Here is an 8690-nt window from a genome sequence, read left to right on the forward strand (position 1 = left end):
ATATGGGATACGTAAGTTTGAGGACACTGTTTTCTTCAAACATTTTGGGGACACTTTGTCTTCTTGAAAATTTTGGGGACTCTTTTTTTCTTCTTATAAATTTTGGGGACACTGTCTTCTTGAACAGTTTCAGGACACTTTGTCTTCTTAAAAATGCAGACACTGTCTTCTTGAAAATTGTGAGGATGCTTTGTCTTCTTCAAAATTTTGGGGACACTTTTGTTTTCTTGAAAATTTTGGAGACACGTTTGTTTTCTTGAAAATTTTGGGGACACTTCTTGAAATCTTCTTGTTACTTTTCAATTAAAAAAGAAAAATTCATCAATGTGTCTTTCTTAGAACCCAAAAGTGTTCTATAGGACCAAAAATGTTCCATGACCATTTTTCAAAAGGTTATTTTAAGAACCATATACTGTATAAGGTCGAAGCTGTTGTATATACATACACGACTGCCACAAATTCTTGTTTTCTTCATTTCATTTTGTCATTTTATCTATTTATTTATCTATTTTTGTTTTTACATCATTATTTTTAGAAGTATTTATTTTAAATTTTTTCTTACATCTTTATTTTTCCTACCTTTTTTCAGTGTTTTCATCTTCTCTATTTCTTCACTTGGTGTTGGTGTACCACTTTTTGCATGTGGTTCTTTCAAGAACCTTTCGAAAAATGGTTCTACATACTACCGAAAGTGTTCCACTATTATTACTAGTCAAAGAAACATTTTTGTGTGTTTAGTCTTTCATATGTTAAGTTATTGCAAAATAGCAAATAAAACCTTCTTATTTCTATGAAAAACCTTTTGAAAAGCTGGGTGTCCACAAAGGCAGCACAGAGAAGCAGTAGAGACTTCATTAAGAACGACCTCCAACCTCCAACCTCCACATCTCTGTCAACTGGTGGTGTAACTCCTGTGGGTACTGCGGTGAAACTACTGTGGGTTGGACATATGGTTCTAAGGAAGAAACTTTAATTAGTATTGATTACAGGAAATATGGTGAAATGTGGTTCTAGGAAAGAAACTTTACTATTTAATTTCAGAAGTTTTAAACTTGACTGCAAACATTTAAACTCATCTCAATTACAATCTAAGTGATAGTTACTGCGCTTGTGGGGTGAGGTGGGGTAATCACTCTGGGGCCAGTTGTGTGCATGGGTGTTGGGTGAAGGGGGTGTGCAACTTAAATATGAAATTATTCTGCAAATTTTAGTGCACAATTTCTATTTTTGTTGGATTTTTGGGGAAAAAATCAAAAGTAATAAAATCATTATTTATTTTGTGTAGAATTGTGTAGAAAGCATGTGTTAACTTATTTTCACTTTGACAATAATCAAAACATCATTTGCATATGACTGTAAATATGACATATAGTTACTATGATCCAATAAAGCAGTTAAATCAGGAAATATAGATGAACCTTAGATATTGGTGAGTGGAGTGGTGCACCTTGAGAGCAGGTAAGCATGAAAACTACCCTGTCATTTTTAATTCATTGACAGTAATGGTTATATGGGTGGGGGGGCTTCTTGTTTTTTGCACTAGGGTCCATAAGATTCCATCAACTGTGTGGAAAGAGCTGCCATTGCCGAAATGAGCAGATTCAGTTTCTTGCAGTTTTCCTGAGTAATTTATGCTAAAGACGGCGCAGTCAATCCTGACTCTTATTTTGAAGAATATACAGCCTTTTTGTTTGTTATGTAGGCTTTGGCTTTTCCAGCAGCGCTGCCAGCTGCACTGCCAATGCCAGTTAGCCTATATCTGCTCCCAATTTACGAATTGATGCCGCCTTGTAATTTCAGTGTCTGTCTTTCGGCGTCCCTGTGTGATCGATTTCTATGACACAGTCTTATTTTGGGTCCTGAGAGCTGAGTGGTTGCCACAGTGGCAGCCGCACGACCGCCTGTCCGTCTACGCTCATCTCCAGACACTCATCCATCCGAAGAAGATTTACCAGCCACTTACTGTCACTTACAACACGGTCGTAATGAACAAAACGTGTTTACGACAATGTAATAAGAAGTTATTTTGCTTCACTTCTATTGGTCAATTTGTTTTAAATGTTCCTACAACAAAAAATAATAGAGTTCAAAGTGACGTGACAACACACTGCAAAAAATGGTATCTTGTCAAGTGAAATGACCCAAATCTAGTCAAAATATCTAATATTACCCATTGAACCATAAGATGGTTGTGCACTTATTATAAGATTATCAGTTTATGTCTAGTAATTTTATTATCTCACTATACTGGCAGATAATGTTGCTGGTTTCAAGCACATTTCTTAAAACAAGCAAAATTTCTGCCAATATAGTGAAATAAATGTACTCAATAAAATGACCTAAAATGAGTAAATAAAGTCTAATAAAGTAAATAATCTTAAATTAAGTTTACAACAATCTCAACAGGAGAAATATTAGATATATCAGCTATATTTAAGATAATTTTATTCGACAAGATACCATTTGTTACAGTGCACCTATATCATCGCTGTCCAAAGAAAAACAAGTATCTGCAAAATATTAACTTTACAGAAGAAGGAAAAAACAATCAGCACTTTCAACGTAAGTTAATGTAAAGATTTATTTTTTACAAGCAATTTTGGGAGCATCTCCGTTGGTTCAGTCATCATGGCATTTTCACAGAATGTGAAGGGCAGCTGCCCACCTACCCAAAACGTACTCAAGGGGTACTGAAAGATGTTTACATACATTGGCACTTTTATAGTATTTATTAGCTGCACTATATGTAAATAGAAATACTACCATCCACATACGTAATTTTAATTTTACATGTGTAATAGGTAATATTGTTTAAAACTTATTTTAAATTATTTTATACTTTTATTTTACTTTTTAAAAAAATGTAATTATATAGTCTTTCCTTTAATATCTTGCATTTTATATTAGCTTATATTTTTGTTTTAATTCCTAGTTTAATCGGTTTTTGTTAATGCACTGTTAGGATTGCTGCCCAATTTTGTTGAACTCTGTGCAGTGAAATAAAGTATCTTGAACCTTGAATCTTGAATGAACTAGAAAAGTAAATGCTGAAAAAAATGGATATGCATGTTTTTCTTTGGACAGCAACAATATACACCATTTCAGAAAAGGTTCCTAAATTGTTTTTGGTTGGACATGTGGTTCTAGGAAAGAAACGTTAATTAGTATTGGACCATTTCATTTATTTAGACGTTCTTTTGAAATTAGACTGCAGATATTGAAACTCATTTCAATGACAATCCAACTAATCCAACAGATTTGTGAAAGAAAGTCCCTAATAATTTTTCAAATGGAGTGAAAAGCTTGACCTTCTTTGCCTGGTCAGGTCTGAAACAGCCTCACAGTGATACAGTGATGTATACAGGGCAATATGAACAACTCTGTGGCAGTAGGCTTTTTTTAAGCTTTTATTTTCTGGCAGGAGTCAGAAAGTGGAACTGATCTATGGAAAAATAAGCACTGCAGACACTTTTTTATCAAAGCTGTATGTTACAGTCCACAGTTAAAGAGTGTTTTTAAACTGCTAGCTGGATTGCTAACCAGTTGTTGGTCCCACACTTGTGAAGAGAATTTGGTTTGTGTAACTTGTGCCCTTTGAAAAGAACCTCTAACAAAAATTCTGCCCTTTTTAGCATCTCAAATCCAACTGAGCAAATACTAAAAGGCAAAAATATCTCAATGGTCAATAGTTATGACCAACATTGCTTGGTTTGGATTAATTCATGCAGAATGTCTGATGAACTTAAAATCTCAGGCTTATTATTCAGTAACTACAGGGACTTCAATGCAAACTGGCTAAGCTATACTCAGTTTATAGAAGTGTGTAATAAAACTTTGGGACTACCAGTGGGCCCTGACCATTTAAGGGGTTAAAAAGGTTCTTCACAGCCACTGAAAGATTCTTTAGGGAACCGATGTGGTTCTTAAATGGCGTAGCTCCAAAGAACCCCTTAAGTGAAGTTTTGAATGTAATAGCATCTCTATAATCCAATGTGAGAAAATCCTTAATCCTCTTACAAAGCCAAGTTTCCCTCGGACTCGGGGGCGATCCCAGCTCCCGCTTGTTTTGTATCATCTCTGGTGGACGTAGTCCGGCTGATATCTTTGGATCTGCTGAGAGAAGTGAGCGTAGCTGCCAGACGGAGGTGTTGACTGTGAGGCTCATAAATCATAACGCATGACGGGAATCCATGCATTAGACTGTGGACGTCCCCCCCTGCTGCTTATTTAGCCATGTCAGTGAAAACCCAAACAGTCTGGACCCCTGCGTTAAAGCCCCCCAGAGCTGACCTCATAACTTCACCCCAAAAAGAGCAAGAGAACATCACACGTATTGGCTGTCCAATCAGAGAACACTGACAGCTAACACTAACCTTAAACCTTACAAAGAGAAAGAAAGAAAGAAAGAAAGAAAGAAAGAAAGAAAGAAAGAAAGAGAGTGAAGATAGAATGGGAGAGATGGGTAAAAAGACAGAAAAAAAGAAAGAGACAGAGAGAGACAGAGAGAGATGCAAAAGAAAGACAGACAAAATGAGAAAGAGGTGGAAAAGAAAGTGAGAGATAGAAAGGAGGGAGAGAGAGAGGCTAAAAAAAGGCAGAGACAGAAAAAGTAAGAGAAACAGTGAGAAAGAGAAGACAGAGAGAAAAAGAGAAAGACAGTGATATACAGAAACACAAAAAGAAGAGAGGGAAAAAGATAGAGATAGAGAAGGGAGAAAGATAAAGTGTGAGAAAAGAGAGAAGGAGAGATGGCAATGGGTGTTTAACTGTGAGAGAGAGAGAATGAGAAAGTGAGCGGGCAGAGATGAGAAATGATACAGGAACAGATCGAGGTGTAAATCAGGAGAAACAGAGACATAAATATACAGATCAGAATCAGAGAAGCTCTGAGATGTTGCTGATGGTGCGATCGTTTTGCTGACCGCGCGAGGCTGTGGAGCTGACGGTGCTGTGGAGCTGACGGTGTTGCGGAGCCGACGGTGCTGTGGAGCCGACGGTGCTGTGGAGCCGATGGTGCTGTGGAGCCGATGGTGCTGCAGAGCCAGCAGTGCTGTGGAGCTGATGGTGCAACGGAGCTGACGGTGCTGCAGAACCGATGGTGCTGTGGAGCTGACGGTGTTGCGGAGCTGACAGTGCTGTGGAGCTGATGGTGCTGTGGAGCCAAAGGTGCTGCTGAGCTGATGGCCCTGCGGAGCTGGCGGTGTTGTGGAGTTGATGGTGCTGTGGAGCCGACGGTGCTGCGGAGCCAGCAGTGCTGTGGAGCCAAAGGTGCTGCGGAGCTGATGGTCCTGTGGAGCTGACGGTGCTGTGGAGCCAAAGGTGCTGTGGAGCCAAAGGTGCTGCGGAGCTGATGGCGCTGTGGAGCTGACGGTGCTGTGGAGCCGATGGCGCTGTGCAGCTGATGGTGCTGCGGAGCTGACGGTGCTGTGATGAACAGCCGGTGCAGTTTGAGACTGTTAGGACTGACAGGCCAAGTTTGGAAATAAAACCTGCAGCCCTTTGAAGCTTTGAACAGAGAAAAGATCACAGTATTGTTTTCTCCTCTGGACAAAGCGACTGTCTTCTTCTGGACGCATTTGAACTGATCCAAACACAAATCTGCTGTGAGAAATGATGTGAGACAGCAGGAGTTCCTCTGTTTCTGTTCAGTGTATTTGTATATCCTCTTTGTGGGTGCTGGAGAACGCACTGCCTTTGTTGTTAAATCAGAGGAAAACAGGACGAACCTACACGACCAACAAAGCGCCTCGGACTTTAAAGTGCTTTTTATAAAAGCTCCATGTTTCATTTTTAGAACTGAATGGATAAAATCATTTCTCTTTTGGTTACTAGAGTTAAAACCAGACTTTTCTCCCAAAAAAATTGGGCATTTTTTTAATCCATTCATCATGAAATTTACACACAATGTAAAGGACAACAGGCATGTCAAAAACTGAAATAACAACAATTCCATTGACTTACATTAAAAGTGAAGAAGGTTTTTTCCTTCTTCTGTAAAGTTACCATTTTGGAAATATGAGGTTTTGTTCTTATTTGCACTGTGTTAACCCCTTAAATGACCAATGGATCCAACGCTTTATTACACACTTCTATAATCTAAGAATAGCTCAACCAGTTTGCTTTGGAGTCTGAAATAATAATAAGTCTGAAATAATTCTTAATGAATTGAAGGGGTTGAAACGTCATGATGAAAGGGCCAAAAGAAATGGAAAAAAAAACGTATTCCATTAAAGTCTGTTATGAGTCACGAACGTTTTTCCTTCTTCGGGAAAGTTACCATTTTGGGGGTTTTGTTCTGACAGCAAAGACATGTATGATCCCACTTCCCCACATCCTGTACATCAGCGTAAGAAACACAGCCTTGTCTAATGAGACCCATCGAGGGTCAAGCTAATCACATCTTAATCTCCAACCACATCCCTCCCCCAACTCTCTCACATCCAGCTGTCCTGTACATGGTGTCTTTTTCACTGAATTAGGCATTTTTCTACCATGGTTCAAAAATAAAAAAAGGAACCTAAAAAGTTTCCAGAAAAGTTTCTGAAAAAAATGCCTGAAAAACCTTTTTAAAACAGTTCAGAGCTTTCAGAAACTTTTCAGAGTTCCTGAAAAAGTTTAAAGTTCCTGAAAATGTTCAGAGTTCCTTAAAAGATCAGAGCTTCTGTAAGAGATCAGATTTCCTGAAAAAAAGTCCAGAGCTCCTAAAAAATGCTGGAAAAGAGCCCCTTGTTCCTGTGTAAACAGTCAACATAAGGAACCTGTTCATTGTGAACCCTATAAAGCAGATGTTGAAAAAAAACCCAGCCTCATTCAGGTATTTCACAAACTCGTCGTGAAGACATCAGTGTGAAAAATGGAGACCGCTCTCCTTATTCAGTGCATGAGACGCATCACTTCAAATGCTAAAGAGTCAATTCAGGACTGCGTTTTGATGTTCTGTCAGCTCCGGCCTGAGAATGAAGTGCGTACCTGTTTCCGCTGCGCCGGTGCTGAGAGAGCATGCATACGAATAAAAACAGCCAGGCTTTAATTTACACCACTAAATGGAGTGAAGAGGTGAGAAAGGTGTAAATGACTTTCACAGACACGGCCTGTATGTTTGCATCTCAATGCGTCTCTGTGCATTGTAATGTTTATTGGTCATATGATTCAGCCAAACTATCCGGCGGTACTGACTGAGAAGCTGTACAGACGACACAAACTACTGAAAAGAACAAATAAAACTACTGAAAGAACCAGAGGAGGAAATTTGCAAGTTAAAAAAGTAAAAGACTAAGGCTGGCTTTACACAGTGAAACTTTCATGCAACTAGTTGCATGTTATGAGCTGCCTGCAACATAATTTCCATGCAACTTGACACAAAAACAATTAAAGTTGCATGCAACAGATTCGATTAGCTTACCATTTAGCAAAATTACCAGCTTATATCTTGTGATGCACCACATTGTTCCAGCTGTATCAACACTTTGTGAGGTATTTTACACATTTGCAGCACTGTTACAGTTTTCGTATAATCTTTCCAGCTGACATTGCTGATATTTTTCATATCTGTATATCTTTTATCTACCTATCTTGGGTTCTTTACTACATATGTGGGTTTTTATGTGCTGTCTGTATTTTAAGCCTCTGAAAATCAATGTTTAAGTAGTCATTACAGTGATAGTCTACATGATGTCTCCATCGAGAATCACATCTCAGTGTGAATCTGAGCTCCGAGTCAAATTAAGGGACACCAAGGGAGGAAAACTGAACCTTTATCAGGCTAAAGAAGAACAAACTGTGGAACAAGCAGCCATTTAAACAGCTGTTAGCATTTAACTGGCTAGTTAACACAGATGGTTACAGAAACGTTAGCTTTGAGAAACCTACCTTTGTTGTCATGACTCAGGAAACTGACAAAATGAATAACTACCAACACTATTGGGGGGTCACAATGGGGGGGGGTCTCCACCCAATAAACCATGTTCTATTTTCTATTCTTGTCCACTGAGCCAATGAAATCAAACATTTGAAAGTCTTCCAACTTGATCATGTGAGTGTTTTGATTGTTTCATGCAACTTGTCTCACGAAGTTTAGACACTCTCAACTGTTGCAGATGAGTTTCGAGTGAGTTGCAGGACACTTTACATTATACAATTTGGTTTCATGTGAATTTCACAGTGCAAAGCCAGCCTACTAAAGTCATACAGCCCATCAAATGTTTGGAAATATCTGTTTTTAATTTTTATTCAATACAAATAAGCATGAGCTGAAATAATTAGCCAGTGTTAGTGAGTGCTAACATCTAACATCTTCTACCCACTTCTGCAAAGTAAAGTAACGCCCTTGGTCCTGTGGTCTGTGGACCTGTAAGTGATGTGATTGACCACTGCAAACCTTCGTCCTTCAACCACCATCTGGTCTGGAATTTCCCCCTCTAACTGCAGCCTAGCTGTTGTTATTCCCGTTATTTTCTCGCTGAGTTTAAATCTGAAATTGCAGTACAGCTCGGTCCAGAGGAAGAGGCCGTAATTTGTTCTGAAGCCTCTCTTTCTCCTAACTGACCGCAGTGACCAGAGAGAGCCTGGGGAAGAGGAGTGGCCGACCTGACACTCCAAATACAATAAACAGCACACAGATATGGCATATGCTGGAATTTCTGCAGAAATGCAACCCTCTGAGGTCTCAGCCACCTCTGTCTAATTTTGTA

This window comes from Colossoma macropomum, unplaced genomic scaffold, assembly GCF_904425465.1.
Source record: "Colossoma macropomum unplaced genomic scaffold, Colossoma_macropomum, whole genome shotgun sequence".
Lineage (NCBI taxonomy): Eukaryota > Metazoa > Chordata > Actinopteri > Characiformes > Serrasalmidae > Colossoma > Colossoma macropomum.